This window comes from Nilaparvata lugens, chromosome 5 (assembly GCF_014356525.2).
Source record: "Nilaparvata lugens isolate BPH chromosome 5, ASM1435652v1, whole genome shotgun sequence".
Taxonomy (NCBI): Eukaryota; Metazoa; Arthropoda; class Insecta; order Hemiptera; family Delphacidae; genus Nilaparvata; species Nilaparvata lugens.
In genome coordinates, this window is record NC_052508.1 from 55,277,115 (window position 1) to 55,293,842 (window position 16,728).

Here is a 16,728-nt window from a genome sequence, read left to right on the forward strand (position 1 = left end):
AGTGATCAAAGAGTGTTATTCCATTTGACTTGTTTTCAAATGTTTGAACAGAAAATTGAACCTGAATTCAAGCGTATGGAACATAACCTACTTTCTGGACTATTTATAGTGTATAAATCAAAATTCGGGAAAAAACTGTTTTGGGCTGTGCCTGTTTAAAAGAATTAAATTAATTAATTAATTTATAATTTTAAAGAATTGTGTTCGGTTTATCAAAAGTCAATAAATAAATAACGAGCGAAGCTCGGTGCCCCGATATTAGGTATATTATAACACAATAACCAGATATTGAAAATTTGTTGCTGTAACATTGCTGGAACGATCTGTGTTCTTGTGGGAAAATTTTATCTATTGAAATACAGCTGAATATTTAGCTATGATATTACTGTGGACATAAGAGAAAGGAGGTTGGTAGCTTGTGTTTACATTCCGCAGTTGATCAAATTATTATATAACCGGTACCGTATGCCAAGTATTCCCAAGGGATGAATAAACGGCATAATAAAGTAAATTAATATGGCTTAATGTTGGTGGGGAGTCCCTCAAGGGAAGGTATACTTGAGACTAACCAACCTAATTACCTGATTGCAATTCATATTTATCAAGCTATACCGCATTGCTGTTTCTGATTTAAATTCATATCAATCTAGGCACATGGCTGTTACATGAATGCAATTTCGCAATATGCAAGTGCAAGTGTTTTAATGATCTGTTCCCGAGAATCCACGTTGGTGAATAATAATTTATAGTGCATTTTCATTGGATTGTTGCTGCACCCTTCATGTGAAATTATTGTTCGCCCGAGAAAAACTTGATGGTTGATGTTGTATGTACTAACAGTGAACTTTCTCCGCTGCTCAAAACAATATTACATTTGTTTCTAGTGCACGTCCATTCTCCATGTTTATAGCGACCTGCAACATATTCAGGTTAGCTAGCAGCCATATTTGAGTCTAAGTCATTTGAATCTTGAACAATAAAACAGCTCGGCTCTTATAATGCCTTGACAATTTATCACCTTACCGTTAACGATAATATGAAACTGCATCGAATCTGCATCTGCAATCTAGTCCTATATTGACCATCTCTACAGTGAGAGCAGAGAGCTTTCACATGTTGTTCTGCTTGATAATTTGAAATAACATGCCAATGAATTACTGTCACTTGACATTCTTGACACTGGACACAACATACATTATATTTCACCCATTTTTGTGATGGAGGAATTCGAAGAGACATTCTATACATCTATGTATTGCTCGATGGAAAAACTTGAATAACACCCTTGACATGCACAGAAGTTCTATAGCAAACAATAGAGAAATATTGCTGATTTTGATTCATTGATTGACACTTTGAATGATTCAAGATAATGATTTCGTGATATTTCTTCCTTAGAAATTTCATAGAGACATCATAGATTGGTATGAATCATGAATTTAAAGGGCTTCCACAGTATAAGAATTGAATTATTAGAACTTCTGTGCATGTCAAGGGTGTTATTTGAGTTTTTCCATCGAGCAATACATAGATGTATAGAATGTCTCTTCGAATTCCTCCAGCACAAAAATATTGTGTTAGCTAGTACAGTTTTTTCTAGACAACTCAAATATTGTTCGAACCTACATCTACTTGACAACAAATTTTAAACTGTAGACTAAATCTCCCGCTCATAGAAACTATTAAATAAATACGGTATTTTCATTGTTCCATTGTTTGCTATGGTGATTTTAACCTTCAAATTTGTCACAATGCGGACGTTCAATTGTACGCAGTCAGCCAGATTAGTATATTTGGTAAAAACCTCCAGGAATTTCTAGCCCACTCTAAATAGAAATTTCAATTTGGCCAAAACTTGAGGGTTCTTTTCGAGAACTATGCATACTGACTATGAACCTATGATAATGCATGTGTTTGCAAACAGATAGGTTGAGGGCAGTGGATTAATACAATAAATAAGATTGTGTTGTGACTAGTTGTGGGTTGATTCACGGGAATAGGTTGACTCCATGGGATTTACAACACTATTAACGCGATGAAGTTATTTCATACGAAGGAAGCCCACGCGTTTGAAACCCAGCCAGAAGGCGTACTATAAAGTATCCAAGATAGTTGTTTCGCGTTCTATTAACACTGGAAAAATGCCTGGATTTATGTGATAACCTTCCAAGTATCTATCTACCCAGGATCATTGAGAGATTTGTTCGATAGCATTGTATGGAACGAGGTGAATAATAAATAGCAGGATAAAACTATGTTGCAGTCAATTACTGATGGAATCTTAGTTTAATTATCGATGAAAATGGAATCTAATGTATGCATGTTATATTATCAATGATCATACATGATTAGTGGATGCACCAGTTGTAAGACACATGTTGTGTTCAGAGACCCATTCAACAGCCTACGCATGACACATCTATCTCCAAAACCTATCAGGGTTTTTCATCAATGTCGACAGAGAAAATGTTGAGAATGTAATTAAGTGTTTGACTTTGATTCTTGAACTTTAGGCCTACAACGCCAACATACTCAAAACCTGATTCCAATACATTCTGCAGAATAGATAGTTGAATACTGTGATTTAGTTGTGATGAAGCTTCTTTGGAAACGCTAATAGCAAATATTATTATCTAATATCACATTCAAAATAGTATAGTTTGGAAATAATAAGAGTTTTCCAATTGAAAAACTCCCACGAATTTTATCACACTTGGTTTTGCAAACACATTGTTTTCTCAGAGTTTTACGTGGGTTCCGCACCACTAATATTAATATCATGAAGAAATGATGGAGAGTTTATTTCATTAACCGTCTATGGGAATTGGGAATCAAGCAAATACACTGAATCGGAAAAAATTTCAACTTGAAAAAATACTGAATTTAACAATGCTAAATCCAGCAAATTTACTGAATTTAAGTAAATAACTTAATTTGAATGCTAGTTTGTGTGATCATCGATTCTCATGCAAACTACAATACAAGTAGATTATGGCGGGGAAATTGTAATAGAGTAGAGAATTTGGAAATGAACATTGGAAATAGAGTCAGTGGAATTATTCAACTTATTGAAAAAAGTAATAGGAGAATAAATTGGGGTTGTCGATGATCTGAGGGAAAAGAGATCAAAGATAGAGAAAGATATATTCTACCCAAAAGCTCGAATATAGTATGCAAATCAAACGGTATATACCCTCCCCTATAGAGAGAAATGTTGTAAAAAATGGTACCGTACTAACTGAAGAGCTGATAACATCATAATGGTGATGGAATCATTTGTTTAAAAAATAATTGAGTTGTTAAAAGAATGAGGGAATCAGACTGATCTGGAACCATGATAAGTTGATAACTCCCGCATTCGAGCTTGGATAAAAGTGAAGTAAATTAGATTACCAAAGTAGATTGAATATTCATACTGGAGAATTTAGGAGGTTTGTGGATGTGCAGTGCAGAATAGATTGATAAGTTTTTTGGGACGAGAATGGAATCACAATTGTTTAATCTCCGATCCCACTAATGCTACAAATACACTCATGAAGAAGGATATATTCGAAAAACAATTTTGGAAAAAATGAAATAGAAATTTTCATACTGAACTTCCTGATTGGAAACTTTCGGATTACATCATATCAGAGATGGAATATTGTATTACTTTATAACTGCATCAAGTATTACTTTGAAGTATTCTTTCTTTCATGATCACATTGAAATTGAAAATCATCACCACTCGTAGAGTCATAGAGTTATATGAGCTTTCAACAAGACACTTTCTCACAAACACTATAATATATTATATCATATTATGAATTAATGTCATAATCAGTGTTAGGTGGTTTGAAAGTTCTATGAGCTTTCAACAAGACACTTTCTTACAAACACTACGAATTAATGTCATAATCAATGTTATAGGTGGCTCGGAACTCACCTAAAACTGTAGGTCCATTCAACTCTCATTATCATCATGCGCCTTATTACCAAAGCACAAGCCTTGAGCTCATGTGGGCATCACCCTCAGCAAGAAACAACTACTCTGCATTTCTGACATTATTATTGTAATATTATTGTAAGATTGGTATTCAACTTCAAAGAATAAGAATCTCATAAATAAAATTGGGTTAGATAGTTGATTGTCTATAAATGAATAGTCTTAATCCTGAATAGTCAAAATCTTATTCTATTCATCTTAAATGAATAGTCAAAATCCTGAAAAGCAGAAAAGTTCTAGTAAACCATTGCCAACACAGATTGTGAATCTGTGAAGAAAGATTGAAGAAGAAGATCAAAGAAAAAGAAAATCAACCTCTTCTCATTCCTGACATTATTATTGTAAGCTATTGTAAGATTGGTATCCAACTTCAGTAAAAGAATAAGAATCTCATAAATAAAATTGGTTAGATAGTTGATTGTCTGGCAAATGAATAGTCTTAAAAAAATCCTGAAAGGCTTCTAGTAACCCATTTCCACCGCAGATATCTAGTGCACTAGAATGTTTATCATGTGACTTGATACCTTCCAATCCTATTCAAATCTCTTCTAGTCTTGATGTTCATGCATGTAATTAAGCTAGAGAAGAACAAATGACTGACTTGACCCGAATGAGCATGTGTTGGTGCTAATCTACGAGTTTACATCCAATTGAAAGCGAACACTACATCAATGCATTGATGCATGCCTAGCTCGACACACATTAACCGAAATGACAGCATGGGCGAGCCCACATATGGTGGGAGATGAATAGTAGAATGGTACGTGAATGACTCATTTGCACCTCAAATGCATGTGTGTGTAAGGACTTGCATCAGGAATGAATGACGACGCCTATAGGAAACTTTCTTCAGCAAGTAATGGATAGTTATGCAAGAGCTAAGTATGCTGGAGCGGCAGATTGTAACGGTGTAGGATGTGTTGGCTGACCATGTTTAGATACTTCAAAGGGCATCAAAGTTATGAATGGATCGAGCCCCCTACGCCTCTACTACTACGTCGTTGCCCCCCCCACACCACCACTGAATACAACCTCAGAAAAATACATTAGCAAACAGTGTGTCCCAAAGAGGAAGGCGTAGCGCCCACTTGCTTTCTAACTGTTTTACATAGGAAATCGATTTCTTGTCTGGGCTGATTTTGATAGCGCCGGAAGTGCGAATGATGAACGTTGGCCTGGCATTGTGTGAAAGGGGTTATACCACTGCTGTTGCTACTGCTCTCACAGAGTCAATTCCGAATGTGATTCGAATTGAACTGGTCGGATAATAGAAAATTTTTGGGATCAATAATACTCATATTCGTCCCTGCTAGGGTTTTGAATGAGGCTCCATTTATCACTTTGGTGCAACTTTACGTTACGTTTTTTGCGCTCGGATGAGTAACCGAAACCCTAACAATGCAAATGAAACAAATGCAGCTGGTTTCTCATCACAATAATTGTATTATGTTTATCTCTTTTCTGTTTAGGGCTACTTGTAATAAAAATAAAAATCTCAGTACCCTTTTTGAATTATTTAATCACAAATTATTTAATAATGTACACAACATAATAATTGGAAGACTACTACAAAATTTACAAGATTAAATAATTCAAAAATTAAATTAATAATTGAAGAGGTTTTGGGCAATAGCCTGTTTTTTCTTTTCCGACTATTGTATTGTTCGCTCTATCTAATAAATAAATAAATAAATAAAAAGGGTACTGAGATTTTTCTTTTTCTTTCTATTTTGTATTATGTTGTTATCTTACCAATATATTGTTCAAGGCATCATATTGACTTTACAATATCGTTTTTAATAGGCTACTTATAACGGAATCCTGCAATAAAGAACATTATGAACGAAAATACCTTTTTCTCTATTATCCATATGACCATTTTATACAATGTATTAAATTAATAATATAAAACGTTTTTCAAATGTACAACGTATTGAATTAAAAATATAAAACGTTTTTCAAATGTACAACGTATTGAATTTTGGCATTGAATACGTTTTACATTGTACTGCTACAAAATTTACAAGACATATTAATTTTGTATATTTCGAAATATTCATTGGGTGGAATGATAGAGAAGTAGTGATATAGTTAGACAATCATCAACATTTTCAATCGATGTGAATTTGAATAGAATAGCGAGTTGATAGCCCAGAATTCATTACAAATCACTACTATTTCACGGGAAATATTGTTCTCAAAATTTTCAAAAACATCAGTTCAGATGAAGACCCTGTGACAAAAATCTTCTGTTTTTGGAAAATGGCAAATTCTCATAATATTCATTCACATTGTAGAGAGATTAAACAATACCAATAACTTTAGTTAATAGGTATTATTGCTATTTGCTAAACAATTCTATGAAAATAAATTTCAGTTTCAACAAGATTTTATGATAATAAAAAAAGGATGAAGACGAATATGAAAAATTTTCTGTGATGAGAATTTTCATTGGTATTTTCAATACCAATAACTGTAGTTAATAGGTATTATTGCTATCTGCCAAACAATTCTATGAGAATAAATTTCAGATTCAACAACAAGGTTTTATGATAATAGAAAATGATGAAGACAAATATATGAGAAATTTTCTGTGTTGAGATGACAATGCGATGAATATGAAAGGTAACACTTTCGCCTCCATGATGAATGATAATATGCAGAGTAAAATTATTTAATTTGTCAGTGATGAACCTGTACCACCAATTCACAACATTATTGAGTCGAAACGTAAAATATCTTCTTCTTCTTCTGGTGCCTATCCGTTACCGAATGTTGGCAATCATTCTGGCAATTACAACCTTGTTGACAGCCGCTCTAAAAAGTTCCGGGGTGGACACTGCAAACCATGTTCTCAAGTTCTTTAACCAGGAAATTCGTCTCCTACCAACACCTCTCCTGCCAAGAACTTTACCCTGTAGTACACATTTCAACAACTGATATTTAAATATAGCTCTCGTTTTTTAATTCTGTGGCATATTATGTTGGAAGATTATAGCAGCATTTCCGAGGCATGAGAAAACTGAAAGTGGTCAGATGTGGAAAACTGTAGAGGACAAAGACTTCTATAGCACTGTATAAAGGTATTGCTTGCTTCACATACGCACAGCAGTCAGTCCTTGAAAACATTCGCGCCTAGGAGCAACGAGCAGCTTGCAAACATAATATTATGAGAAGAAGCCGTCATTTAGATCCTCGGAACAGGAAGATCGCAGAGTTCTTTGTCTTTGAAGCCGTCACTATCGTTTTCGTTTATAAATAATTAGTGAGAGAAGAGAGAGAGTATGTGTGTACTTGCGTGTGAGTGCAATGACTGACAACAGAGACAGAGATCTCTCTCGTAGGCAGCAGCTGTTTTCGCTAATTGAACCAGTAACTAGTACACCATCCAAGGCTACGCGTGCCACTTTTGGTAAATTTAACTTTAATTTTCAGTAGAGGATACTTTCAGAGCAATTTACTCACGTCAGGTGTTTTCAGAGCATGTGAGAGGTAGGTGTTAATGATGGAACAGAGTTGGTTTGCCAATGATACAACTTACAACGTTTATGAGTTTTTGTTTGTGTTTTGCTTTTGAGTGATATATTATTACATGAATACACAAAAAGGTTCCAAACATGTTGTGTAAAAATAAATATTAGAATGGTGAATACTCACTTTCCTCTATAGAGCTACTTTAGTAAGAAATAAAGAAGGCTCTATAGGGCTACTGGGAAGAAATAAAGAAGGCTCTATAGGGCTACTGGTAAGAAATAAAGAAGGCTCTATAGGGCTACTAGTAATAAATAAAGAAGGCTCTATAATAGGGCTACTAGTAAGAAATAAAGAAGGGTACTAATGATAACTTTCATTGTGTGAATATTCCGTATTATGTGGGATACAATCGTGACATAACGCATAGGTGATAAAATTATTTGAATTATCACAATTATTTATTAAAGGATTGATTCGATACAATTGTTTCCGTGTGAAGCTAAATATTTCAATAGATGTGGTTGTGGTTAGTTCTCTTACTTTATAGAGGTGGTTCTGGTTACAGAGGAACTTCAATAAATTGTTGACCCACTTTATCGATGTCATGGGATGAGACTTTTTCATGTGTACCCTACTATATGTGAAATAGGATGAGCCCTTCGACCAACATGTGATGCCAATATCAATGACCATATTCAACTTCCATCAACATTTTTTGTAATGTACTTTGTTGTAGTTTTTGCATTTCGTACTTTTTTCCTTTGTTCACTTAATTTCTCCTATCAAGGTCTGAATCATGTTTTGTGCTGTATGTTCTGCGTTTGTTATTTTTCTCATGATTGAAATTGACTAAAATTTAAATTGAGGAGTTTAGATTGAAATTATTCATGTATCACTGGACTAAGATCTGCAATTCAAATCTGATTACTTTATAGAATGAACATGAAAAAATTAGAATGATTAGTAAATATCATGATACATATTTCTGATATAAATATTATGGTGTTACCGACGGGAATATCATGATATTTACTGACGAACAAGTGATATAAGGAACCTTTGAATGACTATTAAATACTCTAAAAAATTCTCAATAATTATAAAATGAATAAATGTTTTATCGTAATAGCAAGTGAGAACATCAAAATGCATCACAACGTCAAATGGTAACAACAAAATCAAACACATAAATACAACAATTAGGTACTATAACTCACAATTGTACATCAATTATACCTAATTCTACACCCAGAATTCTCTGATCTCAATGTAATAATCATCCAATAAGGCTATTAATACACTTCAAGATTTATTTGGAAAAATTCATTGATGGTATAAATACAATTCTTTGACAGAATTACCTTTAATTTATTTTTAAATTTTGTAATATCCAGGTTTCTGATAGGAGGAGGTAGAAAATTGAATAATTTTATGGCTATATGGATAAAAGTTTTTTGAGTATTTAGATAGTTAAAAGTTCATAATAACATATTTGAAACTACCAAAGAAAATACTATTTTCTTTGTCCATTTTGAAGGAACTAACGAAAAATATTCAATGATCAGTGTAACTGTGAATGTAAGGTGATTGCAATATCAACCGAAGACAATGAGAAGCAGTGAACTTTGTCCACACAATGTTTCAATGTTGCCACGTGTAAATAAATTACTCCGAGCCTATTTAGGCCTTTTGTCTTGCTGCTTTACTCCAAGGATGATTCAGTTCCACTAGGCCGAAGAATGGAGAAAAACTATGTAACGGTTCTGACAGCTTTTGAATTATTCAAAGTTTGGTGCCGTATCGTTTTCATTTAATGATATGATAAACAAGAGCGGTCAATGCCAAAACTACTAACGGACAAGTCTTAATACTGAGGACATATGCAAATCAACATCTCAACCGAATACTTCATCATTTTTCAGATTGGTGCTGGTTTGTTATGACTTTTATTGACTGAACAAAGTCTTGAGAATTTTTGATATGGAAGTTTATATTTGTCAACTTCGAATCCTACAGCTACATTCCCCTGTATTATCATGGTAAGATAGTATTTAGCACAATGAAAATTCAATTGAATGATCGATCACAACATTTAAATAATGAAATAGGCTGATGCTGCAATACTTCATGTAGGATACAGCAAATGATTGATCTATTGTTTCAATACTTTGAAAATAATCGTAGTTTATTTATGCTTTATGTAATCAACATGCATTTATTCTGAATAATATAGTGGTAATAATATCGAGTGACCTGGCTGGGTCAGGTCTGGTGTCAGAAATCAGTAACTCTGAATAAATTCTGGTCGTGTTGTACCCTCGACCAGAGAAATAGTGTTATTCTTATTGATTCTATAGTGATGTCCACGTTATAATGACAGTGATGAAAGAAAGGAAAACAACGTTGCCGATCCTCTGTCTTGTCAATGCTTCTATAGGAAGTAGCTGATACAGGTTTATTGATGTAATATATGTTCATTCTCGTTTAAAGTAATCAATTATATTTTATTAAGCCAGAAATTATATTTTTTAATAATTACATAATGAATTTTTAAAATTTAGATGAGATATTTTGTTGATTGATTATCAATTCCACATTGTTGAAAGACGATCTGGCAACAGAGCAAAGCAAGAAATATATAGCACTATCCGCTTTGTTGAATGATAGCAATACCATTGCTAATCAAACACTGCCATTATAACATGGACCTCACTATAACAATAAATACTTTGTGGGTACTTTGGATACAATTCCGTTTAGAAGGGACTAAAATATCACAGTATATCCATTTAAATATTATTAAAGATACTATGAAAGCACTCACAGTTTTATAATGAGTACGGTGTTGGGAAGGTTTGTTCTGCATACAAAACGCCGACACCACCTAAATCTTTTCGACATAATTCAGGGTCAATCTTTTCACACGATCTACCCCATTTGAAGTTTAAAAAGTTGGCATCAACTTCTGTTGATTGTTGAAATTAATAGGGGAGGAAACAAGAAAACAGCACGAGATGTTATGCGTGATAGGGGTTGTTTGCACGCAATTTTTCACGTTTTTTATTCACTTTCTAATAATGGTTACTAGGGTATCAACAAGGATTGGCTTTGCGTAAGTTATTGTTGTTGTTGACGTAATGTAAGTTGTTATTGTAGGTAGAGTAGAAGTGGCGTGCCGGGAAATAGATAGTTGATGTTCTTGAACGAAACCAATTAGGGGCGTGAGGGGGACTTCAGGGAAATAATGGGAGGGGATCTCGTCGAATTTTATCCTGGAAAAACTATTGCAGGAGGAAACAGATGCTTCCGGAAAAGAGGGGAAGTGATGGGCTCGTGCCGAGGCGGAAGTCGAAACTCTTTCTTGATGTATTCCCAATTTTCCCCCCATACTTGTACGTAAGTTTGGACTTATGTTTGTGTGCGCATGTGTGCATGTGTATTGTGCTGTCAAAATTTCAACGATCCCCACAACAATGATCCCCTCGCTGAGTGTACGTACAATATCGTAGCAACGTCATAGTACCGAACGTCATAGCAATGTAGTTGTGAGTTTAGGGATAGTAAATTCCTAATTGTAATTCAATTTCAATTGCAATTATAAGTCAATTGTTATGAGGAGAGATCCCCTATAGCTAGCGGAAGACTAAATAGAAAATTGTCTATTCCGTATCCAGTTTTTGTTATGTAGTTTCATTTTGTTGGAGGGATCATAGAGTTACATAGATTGGATCTATCTGAGAGGAAACCTGTTTTCAGGGGAAGATCATTTTTCATAAAGTTGCCAAACAGTTTGAAAATTTCGGAAGATAAAAGGTTTGGTATTAAATTGAAGGAATATTTCGTAGGCTTATCACTGTATTCGTTACAAGAGTTTGATGATAACTGATGCATATGCCATTTGAATTAGGCTACATAAAATTATGTGACACTCTTCAAATGTATTTGTACATGTTTAATGAGAAAAGATTTTTCGATTCAATTCAAAATCATCATGATACACAATGTAGTAGTGTCAAAATAGAAGTATGTTTGTAATAAATCCCATTCTTATCCTCTTTAGTAAAGTGAATATTTTCATGAGACAATTCTTATTCTGGATTTTTGTTATATAACTATTAGGCTAAAGTTCTTATTTCAAAAATATGTAGTGTACAAATTCTATTGAAAGGAGGAAGGGGAAATGATGACATACGTATACAGACAGACGGAGGAAAAATCCCTCCACAGGTGTTCGAATCTTAGTTTAAGTTGAAGTTTTCTCAAATTTATTCTGCTGCAAATGTCTACTCACATCTGTAGGCTGATGTTTGATTTCCTCTCCTTCCGTCTGCATACGTCTTCTGCTGCCGTGTGCCTTTCCTTTAGCTTATCAATTGTTTACATTATGCTTCCCTTGTAGAGAGCAGCAGCATTGTCATCCTTTCGATTATAATTTGAATATTATCAACCCTATTACTAACATTAAAATTCTGAACAAACTATCTGTATTCAAGTATACAGTTGAAGAATGTCCCTAATCGAATTACGTCGCTTTGAACTGCAGTTCAAGTAACAATCTGAATAATAAACGACGGTTTAATCCACGAATCAGTACCACATGCTGTCTATTGAGTCTTTAAACCCTCTCATCAATTCAGAATCAATCATCATCCGAGCTATAATAACAGTTGTGGCCACAGCAGGCGCCTTCTATTGGTTGAAGCCAGCGGCGTCTTATGTCGGCGCTCAGGTGTGATGAATAGGCCAGCTCATGTTTTGCCACCCTCCAATTATCAAGGTGGCCGGGTAGTAGCTGCAGTAAGCACTACAGAATTTAAAAAAGTAAGTCATGCCACAGAAGAAAGAAACAAATGTGTTCTCTTCTCCGTGGTCATTGTGGATAGTAGATGCAGTTGCAGTATAGTAATAAGCATTACAAAATTGAAAAATATTAAGTCATAAGTTTTAGTATTTTATACGTTATTTTGGATAGTAGCTGCACTTACAGTATATAGGCATAACAGAATTGAAGAATAGTGAAAAAATATCATTCTGTATAATAGCTGTAGTTATAGTGAAGCATGGATGCTGACAAGGAAGCTTGAATCAAGAATACAGTCAGCAGAGATGCGATTCCTTAGACAAGTCAAAGGATGCACAAGGGAGGATCGGATTCGGAATGAAAATATAAGAAGAGGATGTGATGTTCGACCAGTGTTGAGTTTGATGAAAAAATATAGAGATAAGTGGTCAGATCATGTCCTTAGAATGCCTGAAGACCGTTTCCCATTGGATGCCCTACTCCACAAGCCAATAGGCCGAAGAAGTATTGGTAGACCGAGGAAGAGATGGGCGCCGGAACAGGCTTGAAAAGCCTAATCCATGACGATGATGAAGATGATGATGATGATGATGATGATGATGATGATAATGATGATGAGATATAGTATATAGTGATAGGCATTACAGAATTGAAGAGTGGTAAATCATACATTGTTGGTTTCAGTTTTCGTGGGGGATATGCCAAACTCCCTTTACAGGAAAATTCAGGATATTCTATTCAAATTACCAGCTAAAATTAATGAAATCAAAAACAGAAATGTTGTGTATTGGAAAGTCTATTATTCCATACAAACTTTTTTGAATTAACCTAACAGTTAACAATTACAATTCAATATTATAGAGAATAGCTAATACCTTTGTAATATATTATTTTAATTATTCACAACTAGTTTTGACATTAATGACATTGTCAAGTGTCATACTCTTATCAAATGAAAATATATTACAATTTTTATTATTACAGCAATTATTACGATAATTTTCTGTAACATTGGAGATCCAAGTAGCCCTATTAGATTGCTTCATTGGTATTAAAATTTATATTTATATGTTCATTTATTCACCAAAAATATTTACAATACAATGTATATACAAAATTAAGCCACGGGATACACCCAAAACGGCTTTCATTAAAATACATAATTAACGAAAAACAGTTCAAGCTTGGTAGCAGAAACCAAATTACACATAAAATCAGATTATTTAGTTCAATTACAAAAACAGTCCAATAACCAACGAAGTAAATGAACCCGACAACTCTATCAAACCCAATGAATTTTTATCAATCGTTTTTAGTTCAATGCAACATAACAATAAGTTAATTTCATCTGGCATGATACCCTAGAATAGTAGGCCTACTTTGTCAATATATTCCAGTTATTGAATTGTTGAAAGAATGGAATGGAATAGAAATGTTGCAATATTTTCACATTATAAAATTTAACTTTCTTCCTTCAGTATTCGCTAGATTAATTGATTTATTTTTCATTCTTATTATTTTTGTTTATTAATTCACCCTTCAAGTGATCAATTTTCTGTTGTTTTTATCTTATTCTTCCACTACCATAGAGGAAAGATACCGCTAAGATACTACCAAATTATTCATCTATGTCTCTACCAACAGATGGTAAGTAATAGACACATTTGTTTGATTTTATCTTATCGAAGATGCAAAGAATTACATTGTGAAATTTCGAAGCGATGAAACCTTAAGTCTATAATTACATAATTGCAGAACAATCCTAACATTGTACGTTCCTTAACATATGTATAGTGAAAACTATAATGGAGGAGAATCCTACCAGATAATTTGTGAGAAAGGCATTACTAGAAAATGGGCAGTACTTTCCCATCTCAACTACGGTGCTTATATCGCTAATACGAAAATTGAAGGCAACCACCCGACGCTATTAGCATAATAAAATAATTCACGGCTACCTAAGATTGAATTAGAATTACATTCAATTGAGAACGAGGTAATAAATATTCATGTTGATTGCGAGTCCCAGGAGCGGTAGGTCGACTAAGGAATGCTTCCGGATCAACGCAAATAGTCGGGGAAATAGAAAAAGAAGAATTGAGTTAACATCTAAACTAGTCGAGGAAAGCGATAGCACCTGCGCTATTCGGTTAGACGGTAATTTTTTCCTGTGAGAAACAGAAAATGTTTTAATCTTCCGGTGAAACTGTTAATTTTATTCTTCGACCCACTGTGGTTCTCATTCCTTTCGAGCACCTGATATAAATCATGTTTGAATTCGGCGAGAATGGATAGAAAATAGCTCATCTTAATTCTGCCAATTTGAAGTAGGATTAAAATAGTTCTGCTCAACCTGCTATTATTTACGGCGTTTTAAATAGAATTTGAAATAATTGAAAAGATGGAAATCCTTCAAGACTTATCAAATTTCAACTATCCTTTTATGAATCCAAACTCTACATGTTATCTAGATTTGTGAAAGAAAAAGTGCAAGGTATCCTAAGTTTTTCTCTCTCGATTCGTTCTTTATTTGTGAAAATTTGGCAGTTGACTCCTCTAAATTTACACTCTATACTTCTGGAATCCCAGATTGTTTAGAGAGATATTTCACTCTGATAAATTGAATGTAACAACTTTATGATGTAATCGTAGTAATAAAAACTCACAGAATATTCATTCAAACTACATATTTGTATGAAATTGTTGAGCATTCTTTAAAATACGTAATTCGGCTTGATTAAACTCAATTCTGGGACTGTATCTTGTAAAGCATCTCGCTGAGTTTATGATTCTGATAAAATTATGTTATTTACAATACTAGATTAATTGATCCATTATCCACTCAAAACATTGTCTCCCTTTAATACCTACTTATTCAACATTGTGTTACATCAAGAATTTCATTCATTTTTATAGATCCATAGATTCCATAATCAATTTCTTAAGAGCTATTTAAAAGCTATTTCTTAGAGTAATTTTCTAGAGAATCTATGTAGTGCTGTCATTGCATTTCTCGATGAGGTACAGTAAGTGAATTGACGCACACTATTATGAAATTCACCTTGCTAAGTTTTCACCATTTCTCCAGTAAATATCAGAACAAAACAATCTTGAATGTGACTGATATTTTTCTTACGATTGTAGGTTTCAGTTCTGAGATTTTCCTGATCGAATTGGTCTGAAAAAAGGAACAAATTAACAACAAACTCACAAAAAATATGACTTTTTGCCTCAGGCTTCAGACCATCTACATACCCCATCTACATATTAATTGATACGGGTAAGAAGTTATAAATGCAAATTTCGATTACATAATGGTGAGTCATACGTTGGATGTGGATCCGATTGTTTCCGATAACACAGATAAGCTCCCAACAGAAGTAAGTTGCAGGACAACTCAAGCCATTCTCCTATGAGTCATGCGATTCCAGAGAATGTTTGGGTCAATCCGTTCCGAGAATTATCGTGACTAGGAAGTGCTAAACCTGATGAATGGTACAGCTATTATCGTGTTTTCTTGATTCACTTAATTGATTCTCTTATCGTCCACTGCACTCTTCTTGTTTCAACAATAGCAATATCAATAAGAAACAGACTGTGGTTTTGAAGAACGAAAGGCAAAAATTTACTAAATAATAAGATTGAAGATGGGATGGTAATTTATTGTAATATCTGCTAAATTTGGTGTGAATCAATTCTTGAGAATTGAGTTGCAATTCCATCCCTTTGAATTGAAGTCACAAGTCACCAAAGAGAATCGGAATTCCTTGTCAGGTCCTTTTTTATGTCACCTTCCTGAATTTGTAATACAGAAATTAATAATGTATAAAACTATCATAGCGCATAGAACTCGTTCCTAGCTGAAATTTAAGTAGCATTGCAATTGAAGATCGCTAACTAAATTCAAAATAACAATTTGAACTATAAAATGAGAACAAATATAATATACTGGATAAGGCCATACTCAAAATTGGATTTGAACAACTACAACAGTTCTAGTATACTAGAACTAGCCTACTACACATTATACCGAATAAACCAATAATAAACTAGTATAGTATATTTCACTCAACATGAATTTTCCAGTGTGAAATCTTGTAATCGAAGTACAAGTATCAAAGTATAAGATGTAAGTTGTGAAAGATGTAGAGCTAAGCTTCGGATAATCTTCAATTCAAAGCATGTCAAGTGGTAGGTTTCAAGTCTTCGGCTCTCCCAAAAGTAAACACTTTTATCATTGACAATAATACCTCTTATCTTCTTGAGTGCATTGATCTTTTCTAAGGTTTGATTTTTTTCTCTGGTCGACTTGATCTGGATTTTGGTATGGAGCCTTCTTTTGAATCAAATCAAAATCATATTGATCAATTATTGTATTAATTAATGTATAACAAACTTCTATTCACTCTTCCCCATGACCATCCACCGAAGGATCCGACAAAACTGTTTTCCTGACAAACGATTTTCC